This window comes from Ischnura elegans, chromosome 3, assembly GCF_921293095.1.
Source record: "Ischnura elegans chromosome 3, ioIscEleg1.1, whole genome shotgun sequence".
NCBI lineage: Eukaryota > Metazoa > Arthropoda > Insecta > Odonata > Coenagrionidae > Ischnura > Ischnura elegans.
In genome coordinates, this window is record NC_060248.1 from 116,947,222 (window position 1) to 116,961,432 (window position 14,211).

At 39.5% G+C, this 14,211-nt stretch overlaps 1 protein-coding gene across 1 annotated transcript in view; it reads left to right on the plus strand.

Annotated features, from left to right (window-relative positions):
- Positions 1–3,246: 3,246 nt before the first annotated feature.
- Positions 3,247–14,211, plus strand: part of LOC124156415 (glucose dehydrogenase [FAD, quinone]-like) — a 37,370-nt gene continuing 26,405 nt past the window's right edge. The window contains exon 1 of the mRNA XM_046530959.1: positions 3,247–3,475. The gene's annotated coding sequence lies outside the window, so the exon portion shown is untranslated. The remainder of the gene's footprint in view (positions 3,476–14,211) is intronic.

The following is a 14,211-nucleotide window of genomic DNA, read 5'->3' on the forward strand; positions in this document are numbered from 1 at the left end:
AAGAACGAGAGTGGATGGAGCTTAAGGTATAGATTGATCGCGAGAAAGTCGAAACATTACCATACAAAAATGAGGTATCTTTAATGTAAACCATAATACTTTCTCTTGTTTACCAAGCTTTAACTTAGAGGATTCCTTTCATTACTGAAGGAGAACATGAGTGCAAACGAAAAATGCTACTTATAATCCCCGCTTGTCTTCCTTCCTTCAATTTCTTCTTTTAATTTGACATGAGTCCTATTACAATATGAACGAGAAAAATAAGCGTAATGGGATCCAAAACAAAGAAAGGGGGCCATCGGGTGAAAAAAAGTGAAAGAATAGATGAAAAACAATGAAGATTAAGAGTTTATGAAAAATAGATGAAACATCACAATGTAAAATAAATTACACAATCAAGGATTTGATTACACCTAAAATATCAAGTATCACGGAAATATTTACTACAAACTGCGGTAAAATGTGGACCAAGTCGAAATCTGGTTAACAATACCACAATATATCGCATGTCGTGGAAGTTTTCCTTATGATATATCACACTTTCTGGTAATAGTCACTCACTCAGTGATTCAACCCGAAGGTTGGTTTGGTTAGGTGAGGGTAGAGGCCGCCCCGGACTAGGCCACAGGCGGGTGAGCATCAAGCTCATAAAATGACAAAAACCCTCCGGTAAAAGAAATAAGGCTGTCTCGTGCGGAAATTTCTCAGTTATAAAAATTTACCACTCAATATGGTAAAAGCAGTACAGCAGAAAGCATAACAAGTGCGTCTTAAGTTATGCTTTCTGGAGTGACTTATAGTCTTTCAGAGCAAAGGTACAAAAAGTTAATGATATGGGATCCAATACAAAGGGAAGGTAAATGCCTATGGCTATCAGCTGAAAGAAAGTAGGTGGGGGGAGAGAGGACACGAAATGATTTGAAATTCCTTCTTCAACTTACTAGGTATATCTGTGGCTTTTACTATAAGATCACGAAAATAAAAGTAATACGATTTAACAGAAAGGGAATATAATAATCGATCAGGTGAAAGAAATGTGTAGGACAGACGGAAGAGAGGGAAAATTCGATGATGAAAAAGACGAAACATCAAAACATATACTTCCATCAGAAGATACGTTTCGCTGACGCTTAGAGGTCACGGGAATGTAGCGATATGTGGTCCAAGAGAAAGGTGTCAGGTGGAAGAGTGGCAGGATCGGTAGAAAACACGGAAAGTTAAAAAAGTAGAAAAAAGAAACATTGGTATACAAAAATCAAAGGGCTGCTAGCAGCAGAAAATAAATTCCTCAAATTTATGTATACAAGTATCGACTAAAAGTGGCATCATTATATTGCCACCGTATCTACTGTATAAGGCGGACTAACATGAAAAAATATTGCTAATTGCCTCTATCTTTCTTTCTCCCCTCTTACAATTTTCTACTAGGCATAAGGACTAAAATGATCTAAGAGAGAATAATAAGAGTGATCGGAAAGGACAGTATAGGAAAATAAACGTAATTGGTGAAAAACACGAAACGCTACAATACAAATGAAGTAGGCAATAAAATATTCTACTCAGAATACGTAAAATCCTCGCAATGTGTAAAAAACAGAGTAGTAAAAAATGAGCCATATCGAAAACTGTTAAATAATGCCACACAACGTAGAAGGCATTTTTCGGTAAGAAGTAATACAATTCCTGTTTAGAGTAACCAGGCTTTCTGACGAGAGTACTAGAGTCACTAGAGTAGTAGAGAGTAAAAATAATGAATGCCTCCGGTAAAGTTGTCGGTTAACAGCAATTTCCAATTTACTACACACTCTAGTAAAAATAGTACATAAAAAAGCGAAAGAATAGCATCATCTGCCGGGAACTTCCGGATGAGGATACATTTCTTTCGCTAATGCTTAGAGACCATGGAAACGTAAAGTAAACAATACGATCCCAATAGAAAGGAAAGATAAATGCAACTGCGATCAGCTGGAACAGACGAGTGGGCGGAGGGATGTAGGAAAGCGAAATGCTGGCGATGACAAAGAAGATGCGTCAACATACAAGAATCAAAGAGGTATTTCCAACATAAAATGGAACCCATGTGATATTTTTTCAGCCATTAACTTAAAGAGGTCTTTGTTGACATCACTACCGGATCTTATATTATACATGGTAGCGAGGTTTGGACGTTGACAGGTGCAGAGAAGGCAAGAGCAGAAGAATTCAAAATGTGGTGTTACCGAAGAATGATGAAGATAAAATGGATTGACCGTGTATATGACGAGGTAGTGGAATAAGAGTGGGAGAAAAGAGAAGCCTCCTAAAAACCTAAAGCAGAAGACGGGACAACTTCGTTGGCCACATTATGATGCACGATGGCCTGATGAAGACTATCTCAGAAGGACAGGTGGAAGGAAGAAGGGCAAGGGACGGCCCCGAATGAGTTTTATAGAAACGTTATAAAGGATGTAAAAAAGAAGAAATACGTCGCTATGAAAAGGCTAGCGGATGGGAGAGAGAAATGGAGAGCTGCGTCAAATCAATCTTAGGATTGTTGACTTATGATGATGATGTTACCAGATCTACAGGATTACGTAGACTTAAACAAAATTTTCTGCTTCAAACTATGATAGCCCGTCTTTCTCTCTTCATCGAATTTCCCTAAATACTTTCTGGCATAAGGCCTAGTATTCCATGAACAACAGAATCTTATAAGTGAAATGGTTTTCGTGTAAAAAGCAGGGTGGATGCTCAGGCGATAGGATAAAAGACAGTGAACACAAAAATCAATGCAAATTCTTCTAGGCGCAGATAGCCTTCCATCGCATAGCATTAGGCAGCATGGGCACGAAAAGTAAACGGTATACGTTCCCAATAGAAAGGGAAGGTAAATGCTATGGCGATCAGGTGAAAGAGGGGAGTGGGTGGAGGGAAAGGTTGAAGAGGTGGGAGGAGGAGAGAGAGTTGGCGGAGTGAGTGGGGGGGGGGGGGTAGGGGGAGTCGTCGGTAGGAGGGGAAGATGAGGAGGGCCCTTTAGCTCGAATGGGGGAACCACAGAGTGACTTTCTCCGGGAGGAGGGAGTGTGTCCCGCGGGTTAGGTAACCAGACAAACAGCCTCCTCACCAACACACTAGAGCCTCCGTGGGCAACACGCAGAAGCAGAAGAGACCCGCGGACTGCGCCGACCGCTATTCATATATTTTTTTTGGATAAGCAGGGCGGAAGGGGGGGGGCGCTGTATCATATTGGGTGGGAGGAAGGGGGAGGAACCCGTGTTTCACGTGAGAGGATATTTCGGGGGATGGGGGCGAGAGTGTGTGAGAACAAGTGAGTGTGTCAGGGCGGCGAAACGGAGGAGCCAGTTGCCTCCAAGACACTGTGCCGACGACGTCATAACTAGCATTGTGCCGGTGGTGTTGCCATAAAGGATTTGTGTTCGGTGCATCTAGAGCTGACGGTGGCCGCGGAGCAAACAACCAAGGAGCATACGAAAAGGTAAGAATCTTCAGCATTCAAGTTTACCGGTGCCAACCCCGTATCGCAAAAAGACCAGTGTTATATTACCGTTGAGCAGACACTTCACGTTCCGTCCGTCGCATTTCTTGGGTCGGACGTGCTTTCCCTACATCTGCATACTACTCCGCAAGCCGCATCAATAGGCGTGTGGCAGGAGTGTTAGGATAGCAGTCGTTAACTAATAAAAAAGGAAATGCTCTAACGATTTTCCGTCAACCATTCATGAAAGTCCTTCATTGTTGGGGGAAAAATGAATTCCCATACCTGTCCGGATAAATATCTCTCTTAATTCATCGTTTCAGTCGGACCAGGAATTATAGTGCGGTTTTAATATGATATTCTAAGTTCCACTCTGAAATATATCTAATCTCAATAGCTGAAGGCTTTACTTCCGCGAATATATTTCTTGTTGAAAGGAATAATTCACCAAGTAGATAGCATTTTTGGGGTATTTCTCATGGGGAGTCCCACTATATCTATATAATTAATAGATCAATTTTGCCTGTCCCATGATAACCTGCCTTCAGACAGAGTACAAGAGCACTGCGGTATACTGTGAATGTAAGCAATCCAAATTTTACCAGGGACCATCAGCGCTAAACTTAAGTCATCGTATGGGAATCGGGGGGCAATGAGGAAAAGTCCTTTCCTGGAATCATGTAGAAAATTCATTTATTTTGATTCCAAATAGAATATGAATTATCGGTGCATTAGAGCATTGCCCCATGAGTTCACCGTTGCACGAAATAAGAGTTTTCATCGATAAAAGTGACACTTTTCGATTACTTTCGGGTAATGGTAATACCTCATCATACAGTTACAATGATAATTTATTGCTCTGACGGATTGAGAAGGTTTTCAAAGGTTACTCCTCCAACCACTAGCCTCATAGTACGTTCATTCTCCATAACTACCATCATTGCTCAGTATTATCTTCACTGTTTCCAAAATACTAAGCTTTTCTTTCCCATAAGTTCCACTGAACCTGAATTCTACGCACACTGACGGCCTTGGACATCTCTCCGACAGTAATTACGTGCTCCATTCATCGGTGCGACCTCCATATTCCAAAGAGTACGGTGGAAACTTTCTTTCTTTCACGAAGATGCCCAACGTTCCTCCATACATAAAACTTTCATGGCGATGGGCTTCCCTTATGGATCGTAAATATAACGTTTTCTAAAGAAATACATTGCAACGGTACTTCGCCGCCGTCGCCTTCCTCAACAGAGTTCAGAATGCGACAGCGTCACTCCAGATCCGCTGAAAAGTATTAGAGGAGCTGCATGGATCACTATTCGTTCCTCACTTTTCTTTTTTCTTGACAGATTGCAGAATATCGCCAATAATTCGTGCGCATGTTAGTAACTACTCGGCCAGGTAATGTTGTCCTTGAAAATTGATCGAGGTGACGCCCGCTACAAGGTATTATAATCTTAATATACATATATAAAATAAATTAATAATAAAATACTAGGGAACAGAGCAGTTTTCGTTCACAGAAAAATCTCGATCTACGTCAAGTCCCAATAACCTAACCTAGAGAAAGTCTCCTAATTGTAAGGTCCGCTCCGAAAGAAGCCTTTTGAGGAGTTTATTTTGGTGGCGTACAGTGGCGACATTAACCTGTTAACGATTTACAACTATTTCACACTGAAAACATAATTTTTACTGCTCGACAATTTGCATGACGCATGTCATACGAATGGGAATACCGGCCTTTCCTGTCAATAGCAAGGGTGGCAAAGAACTCATTAACTTTTCCACTAGTTCAGGAGACTTGCATTGCATTCTCAACACTTATTTGTGAGCTAGGTTCTCCGGTAGTACTATTGTCTTTTAATAAAAATTATGGTACTACATTTACGTTATAAATACAACGTGGAAAATAAATCCTTGATTTTGCCAAAAAAAACACGTCGCCATTATTAAAAAAAAATATCTCTCTAAAGTAATTAAGAATGTCCATCAGAAAGTTGCTAATTTTACATTCATTCATGAATAAAAGAGCCCATAGACTCGGAATTTTGAGCTATTTTTTCAGGTTTCCATGAACTTGATGATACGAAAACCCGTACGTCGCGTGAAACATGTTAATAGGACATAAAACATGTTAATGAAACATGTTAATGAATACCTCTGAGGTAAATCCTTGTTTCGTTAGATTTATGGATTACACATTTTGACAAGCTGGTAGTATTAGGAATATATGAATGACTTTTTCCTGAAGGAATTTTCACATCTAGCGTTCACTTGCGGGTGAATCTGGGGAAAACCGCTGGCTATTCCGCGGTTATCATAAAAATAAATAAATGAAAATTAATTCAAAGAATATACAATGCTCGCGTACGTAGGATATATTTTGCACGAAATTTGACAGAGAACTAAAGCTGACGGGGACGCAGGAGGAAGTAAACATTTACTCAAAAGTCTAAAACAAAAACAGAAAAAATATTAAAGGGTAGGGATCAGAACTATCAGAGAAATATGGACGAGGAAATCCTATTTTCATGTTCACTTGCAAAAAAATAAGCCAAAAATTAAACAGTTAAGACATCTTTTTTAGCTACAGTAAGGTTGGAATAATTGGTCACAATCAGCCAAGAATACGAGCCCAATTTATCGCTAAGAACGGCTTGGATTCGTTACTTCCGGAACAAAACGTGCGAATCTGTGCAACATAATTAGTGGAACAAACCGACGCAATAGTGTCTCGTAACAGCTTCTGACGAAACGTTTCCAGAGAGGTGTAAATATCACCAACTCCAAAAACGTGTTTGCCAACCAAAAAGTCCTTCAAAAGCACTCCCCGAAGGTCCAGAAGTGTTCTCTGGCGAGAATTTTTGAAAGAACGCTAGGCAACGTGACCGTCGCTCGTTTTCACCAAACGCGAAAGTGGCGCCGCGCTTGGCTTCTCCCATGGCTAACCTATTGCCTCCACGACTCCCATGCGGTGAAAAAAAAGCGGGAAATCAGGCAACTACCGCATTCCTAAACGGTATCACCTTGCCATAAAGTATTTTCATCCCACAATCGCGACAAAAGTGACAGAAGGGAAATACGAAACATACATAGAACTGGCCACATAATCTCAGGTGCACACAATTTCACTATCTCCAGGCATAAAAGTTTAAGCATAATTTCAAAATTTAGATTTTGGATAATAACCACATATGCTTCGTCTCGTGAAAATTTAACACCAGAATTAAATCCAAAAATGTTAGTAGCAATGTTACACGATATTGGAAGATGGAATCGCAAACAGCTATAAAGATTTAAGTCAAAGAAAAATGTTTGCGACGCATTTTTTGCGATTTTCGCCATAATTAAAAGAAAAAAATATAAATTATCACATTAACACCGGATAAGTGAGCCATCCTCACGGGCAACAAAAATGCCAAATATATATCGTGGATTTGAAAATAATACCACTTCAATTTTTTTAATGACAAAGAGGACGATTGATTCCCAATCTGTAGTAGTTCCGAGGCTAGATTCGGGGAAGAAAAATGATGAGGAAGGGAAGGCTCGACATTCAACTTTTCTCAACAAGCTCGAAATTCGATTTTTTTAAAAAACCACTTAAATTTCTTTACTGAAAAGAGGACGATTAATTTCCGATCTATAGTAGTTCAGAGGCTAGATTCGGGGAAGAAAAATGATCGGGAAGAGAAGGCTCGAAATTCAACGTCAGGAGGCGAGGCGGGGAAGAGAAAGGCAGAAAGCGCCGCTATGTGGATAGGTCAGTTCGAACAAGTCCTTTTTTTTTAAACATGACTTCGCGGAACCGAACGCGTTGTATCTTTTCTCTGCGCTGATAAACCGAAACACGCGGTTATTTTATAAGGCAGAAAAGGTGCAGGACAGCAATATCATGGCTGAAAGTAAGTTCAGCACGAAAGGGATAACCCATATATACGACAGTTAATCCCGTCGAAATTGGAATTACCCTATTTCAGATGCTAATTTTATGTTTCAGGTAACGCATTTCGATAATGACATTAAATCTGTAGAAGGAGAATTGGAAGATTGAAGAGTTCCCAACAAGATGAAAGGAAGGAATCCACAAGAGACACCTTACAATCAAAACCGCTAACAATATGCGTGAGATTCTTAACGCGAAAAAAATTGACAAGCGTTTACGGTGAGAATCCTTATACAGAAACCCAAATGGACTCTTTTATGAGGCCGGTAAAGGTAGTCGATGAAAGAGAATTACAGCTTCATTAGCGAAAACGCAGGCTTCTGGAATCAGGGAAATATTGCATCCAATGCATTTCCTAGTTCAATCGACTCCATAACAGCATGAACGAGCATCCGATGCGTCAATGGACAATGATCGCCAAAAAGGAAAAAGAAAGCTACACTGATAAACGAGAACATTTAACATTTTCCATTTAAAATGCCGGAACGTCAACTTAATATAAGTATGCAACCTAATCTAACCTAACATATATGCAACTAGATGTGAAATACAAAACATGAGAGCTCAATTAAAAAGGATAACCTCTGAAGTAAAAAAACTATTTCTTTCTCATTTATAAAATACACTGCATTTGGATTATTATAGGATACACTTCTTTAGACACACATACCTGATAATCAAGAATAAAGTAACTAATTATTATGCTGCTCCAAATAAAACAACAATCACAAACAACTAATTTTAAATGAAAATTGATGGCAAGGATGAATTCGTTTGAGGTTATTCATGATAGACTGAGGGATACAGCCATTACGCCTCCAAGGAGTGGAAGCATACGGCCCCACTGGCATATTTCCCTGAACCAGTCGGAAGCGGATCAGTGATCAGCAGCCAGTAAGACCTGTTCCTCAGGTATATTTTCCGCAATCGATTTGCGCTTGGCGAGACGGGAGAAAACGGCAGTAATTGGCAAGTCTGTGCATTGTGGCCAGTTGACGTTCAGACTTGTATGCAGTAACCTAATTGAAACCACGGAGGAGAATTTTTTTCTATTCTAAAATAGAGAAGGGCAAATATTACATTGATGAGGGAAGATGCCATCATAACTCATAACTATGTGGTAACCTAGGAAAGCAAAGGAAAATGTATTAAATTTATATACAACACGCTTTTCCATTAACACGATACCTAATTGAAGGAACACTTTCGCAACACCTACTGGGGCACACACCATTTTCTAATAAGGTAAGCCTTAAATTTAACACTAACGGTCCTGTTAGGAATTGCTAACCAGTGTTATAAATCTTGCTACAGCATAATAAAGTGTTAGGTTAGAGCACTCTAATCTCACTTCCGCAATCCACTGACGAAAAGTCAGGCGCCGCTAGGGGACGCGAATGGAGAAATGTATAACACCGAGCTAAGACTGATTGATGAAACAGGTATATAAATGTAAAGTCAAGTAAATAAATCATCCATCTTAATATTTTTCTTGCTTCCTTTTAACATTTTTCACAAAGGAAAGTCTCTGATTTCCTTAGTTTAATTTTCAATTATGTAAAACTGGAATGCCTTATCGCAGTTTAGCGAAATTAGGAATATTCCACACCTAGACGAATTAGAGTAAATTCTGCAACAAGTAACGCGTACTGTAATTCACCATAAAGTATTGAATGCAACATATGGAACTACATAGACTTTCAAGAATTATCCACGACCTGTTGATTCTTAAAAACCGGTGCCCTGACTGAGAGGACTTAAATACTTAGTTGTTGTAACCCGAAGAAAATGTATTCTTTATATCTACGCAAATGCACCTTAAGGCGTGCAAAAATTGAAAATGGAAGTCATTTACGCCCGCGTGCATGGTTATTGGACGGAAATTTATCACTCAAGAGAAAAGGCTTTCGAAAATGGAACTAACTGGAGGTGACCTATTATGTCAAATTTGCAAACCAAGTTTAAATACCTAATGAAGCTTCACTTTTATTTTATAGATTCAAGATTTACGCTTGAATTTCGCCTGTACTTAAGATCCGGCATGTTGACATGGCAGTCGGTCTATATTAATCAGTCTCCATAAATGTGCAATTCTATACCCAAATGCTACTATTTTTTTCATTAAGGTAAGCAAACACAAATCTTTCTCTTCACCTAGATCATGAACTCCGCTCTGCTACTATTTTATTGACCATTTATCGTCCATCCCTCTTACCTATATCAATGGTTGTAAAGTCATCAATCCATTAGGTTTAACCGATAAGCGGATTTGTAACCCCATATACTAATATTTATTACAGAATAAAACGACAAACAGCAGATAATTGGAAGGCGCCTCAACCATGATCACAAATTTAGCCTAATTATCTTTTGTAAGTAGCGCTGATGACCAGTCAAAGCTAAACGAAGACTGCTAGACCGCTACGGTTGAAATTCTAATTATGGCAAGCATAAGAGCGTTTCAACTTTCAAATATATTGTGAATTGTACATTTGCACATTTTATCAGAACAGAAGATTAATTTCATTCTTCTGATGAGGCCAATGACGGCTGAGAATGGAAAAATTCTTTATGGAAACTTAATTCACCCTCTCCGAGCTCTTCCAGAATTATTTTTAGCAAAAGATTTACGGATCGCTAGGAGTTGTCTCGCTAGCTCACAGCTAATGTTTTGGTATCGTGGTCTAATTCCACAGATCGCGCCTTACTTAGAGATCAAATTCAAGAAGTCACTCTCCGAAGGGAAGTTACCGCCCGACTGGAAAATTGCAAGTGTTACACCCATTTTCAAAAAGGGAAACAGAAATGACCCAGGCAACTACCGTCCAATTTCCCTGACATCAATTATAGGCAAGATACTTGAACATATCGTTGTTAGTAATATCATGACTTTCTTGGACAGACGTAACTTCCTCCATGACTGTCAGCACGGATTCCGAAAAAATAGATCCTGCGAAACACAGCTCGCGCTCTTTCTTCACGACGTTATTAAATCTGGTGAATCGAAAAGACAAGTTGACGCACTATTTCTAGATTTTAAGAAAGCTTTCGACACTGTACCTCACAACAAACTTTTATACAAATTACAGTCATGCGGATTAAACGAAACAGTTGTAAACTGGATACGCGACTTCCTCAGAGATCGTAAACAAAAAGTAGTTCTTGACGGAATTAGCTCTGATGTTGTAAAAGTTACATCAGGTGTTCCACAAGGAAGCGTAATCGGCCCCCTGTTGTTCATTATATACATTAACGATCTCTGCTCCCGCATTAGCAGTAAAATACGTTTATTTGCTGACGACGCTGTCATCTATCGCGAAATTAGTGATCACTCTGACTATGGAAATCTATCATCGGACTTAAACAACGTTCATTTGTGGAGTCAAGAGTGGGGACTTGAACTTAACTTGAGCAAATGCATGGCGGTACATTTTTTGCGGAATTCGTCCAACACTAACAATGTTTATGCAGTAGATGGCATTAACATAAAGGCAACAGACGAAGTGAAGTACCTGGGAGTTACGATAACCTCGAACCTCACGTGGGGAACACATATAAAGAATATTTGCGGCATAGCCCTGAAGAAATTAGGATTCGTCAAGCGTATTGTGGGAAGATTTTCGGATGAGAAAGTAAAATAAAGGTGCTATTTAGCTCTCGTCCTACCGCACCTTGAATATGCAGCGAGTTTATGGGATCCAGTGCAGAAAGACTTAATCCGCGAGCTGAATAAGATACAGAGGAAGGCTGCGCGTTTCGTCAAAAACCGCTACGGGCGTACAGACAGTGTTACCCAGATGTTAAGCGAATTAGGCTGGGAGCCGTTGGAGACTCGGAGGCTGCGCGCTAGGCTTAGATTGCTTGAACAATTAAGAATGGATATCTTTAAGAGCGATACAGAGAACATAATCTTAGAGCCACACTATATTTCCAGGTCCGACAGAAGCGATAAATTAAGAGAGATTTTTTGCCGAACGGATAGATAAGGGAATTCGTTTTTCCCCCGAACAATAAAGGACTTTAATAAACGCTTGCCCCAACCTCGTTAGAGCACTTCTTTTTTTTTTTAATAGCTGTAAACGGCTGGTGTCCTAACACCCCCTGCCACACGCCTTTTAGGCGGCTTGCGGGGTATTATGTAGATGTAGATGACATTCCTACAGCTTGTTCGAGTTCCTTTCTTCGACGGCATATGGCGGCAGAGAGTTCTTCTTAAGAGTAAATATGATCTGATGAGTACTTAAGGCAGCTGAATCTGAGGGCAGCGTTGAAACAAAACTTAATATCATTATCACCCTTTAAAAATAAAGATTAAAATCGGATTTGAAACTCAATGTACTTATATCGCTTAGAGTATAAAATGACAAACAGCGGATTGTTGCAAGGCGTCTCAAACATGATTAAAAATGTAGCCTATTCATCTATTTAGGTTAAGGGCAATATCCGCGGATATTTGGATCCGAGGTATCCGATCCGACCATCCCTATTATTAACCCTAATTTCCATTCTATTTTTGTAGCTCATTTTTTACTATTGAAAAAAACTTCAGTATATATTAAATACAATGCCTTAATGGGTTAAAAGTCTGGTCCAAGCTTATTTGATGCTGATCAGCACACTGGCAGTCGCTCTCCTCATAGTCCTTCAATTGACACGCTCCCTCGGTGCAGAGGGAGGCGAGCAGAGGGAACATTGGAGGGCGAGGTTTATGACAACCCCGGGTGATGACACGACCACCGACTCGAGACGGCGAAGGGCAGCGACATGAGTCTCGGCCGGGACCTCGATGTAAGGCCGATGGCTAACCAAGGAGCTCCGCGCTCCATTACGCGGACTCTAAGTCCCTCTCATTCATCCATGTCAACCATAGCACTCAGCCGCAGAGCGAAATAAAATCTTCCCACAGGAGTCGGTTACAGCTCGTTGGCAAACAGTTTTACGATTAGTTGCGTAAGATCGCCATAAAAATATAGCACACATGATGAGAAACAGCTTAGGTCGAAAAACAGTAGAATTACACATTATAATGGCAGCAAATCCTCCTAGGCAACTGCGCCCATCAATGATTTATATCAGAATTTATATAAATATATTGGAGCTAAATTAATTCAAAACCAGTAACCTAAAAGTAAAGCAAAGCACCAGTTTTACAGCGTCAAAAAAATAAACACTGCATTCCCGTATTATAAATATTTACATTATTTGAGTTTATCTCAAAGAGATTAATTGTCATTGCAGGAATCACTGAAAAAGCAAAGTGAAAACGTATAGCTTTAGCGACAATTATGTATATATTATTATGAATTTTGAACATCAATATTAAAGGAACAAGAACAATTCAATGTGTGGCATAAACTGCAGAATTACCAGCATGGCATTAGAAGCAAAAACAAAAGTAAGGTTTCGTTGCAGCTGAACTCCAAAAATAACTCGCAAGCCTTAGTGTAGTATATATTACGTCAGTGATTACGACTATAAGCATCATGAGTTACCGCATTTAAGCATAAAAACAAAACTACTAGAAAACCTATAACGGAAGTAAGAAATTGCCCGATCCAAGATTTTCACAATGGTATAACAAGTGCGTTTGCATTTGATGGTTGTCAAAAGGAGTTCTTTATCTCCATGTCCAAATCAGGGAATTCACACCACAGTCATTCCCCGTGAAATATTTTGAAAGTCGGCATTTTCTTAATAGTCTAATTTAATACCCAACCCATCACTTTGTCTTTAGGGCTATAGCGTCAAAATAAACAGCCATGAGAAACGTGAAATCGATCTCGTGTACTTACAGATTGCCACCCATCCATACGCTAATGTACGAGGTTTAAGGAAACGCAAAAGAGAAGCATTTGCGTCTGAAATCACTCACCAAAACCACTTTCACTCACGTCCATTACCTCGCGACGAATCAATCCAATCTTTTTTCAAGGCGTCGTCATAGCCATTACCCAATTTGGAAGTTTGAATCAGAACAAGCCGCCGAAGGCACAAAATGAAAATATACCGAATTCAATTACCTGAAGAAAGTGATAAAATAATATAAAAAACACTACACGGGACGAAAAAAAATACGCAATTTCATGGAGAATTTCGGAAGGGAAGGTTAACGCATTGAGGTTAAAACTAAAATCGATTTCAATACACAAGTTTGGTGTGTAGATATTTCACCCACAACTGCTGCCAATTTAAATATAAAACAGGTACGAGAAAAAAAGATATGCCCCAAAAAATCCTATAAATTATTTTAATGAATCCTATACTTCATAACAAACCATGGAAAGTTATAAGTTTAGTGTGCATTGACGCTTAAATCGATATAGATCCCCAATGAGACCAGCATTTCTAATTACTATGTCCACTTTAAACATCTTCACCATAGCAATTTTTAACGTATACAATATTATAAGTTAGAGCAATATACTTTTGAGAATCAACACGATAAAAATAATAATAAAAGTTGTATGAGTATCCTCTGCCATAATCTGCTTTCCCTTCCCAAAAAGTCTCCTCAAAATGAAGATTCCATGCCTTAATAACGCTTACCTGATCAAGTAGATTCGGATTAAACTGAAAGCGAAGTTAATTACAAAGTGAGAAGGTAGGGTTAAATGCGCTATTAGCGATGACAGACAGGCATCAGGCGGTAACAGTGTCTAATCGTCGTCGATTAAAGCAACTTTAACAGCTAATTTTCAGAAATCCACTCGAATGGACAGAGATACCGACATGTTTCCAGGCAAGGAATTCCTCCATTGCAACCCAGAGTCACGTATTCCGCGGGGACGGA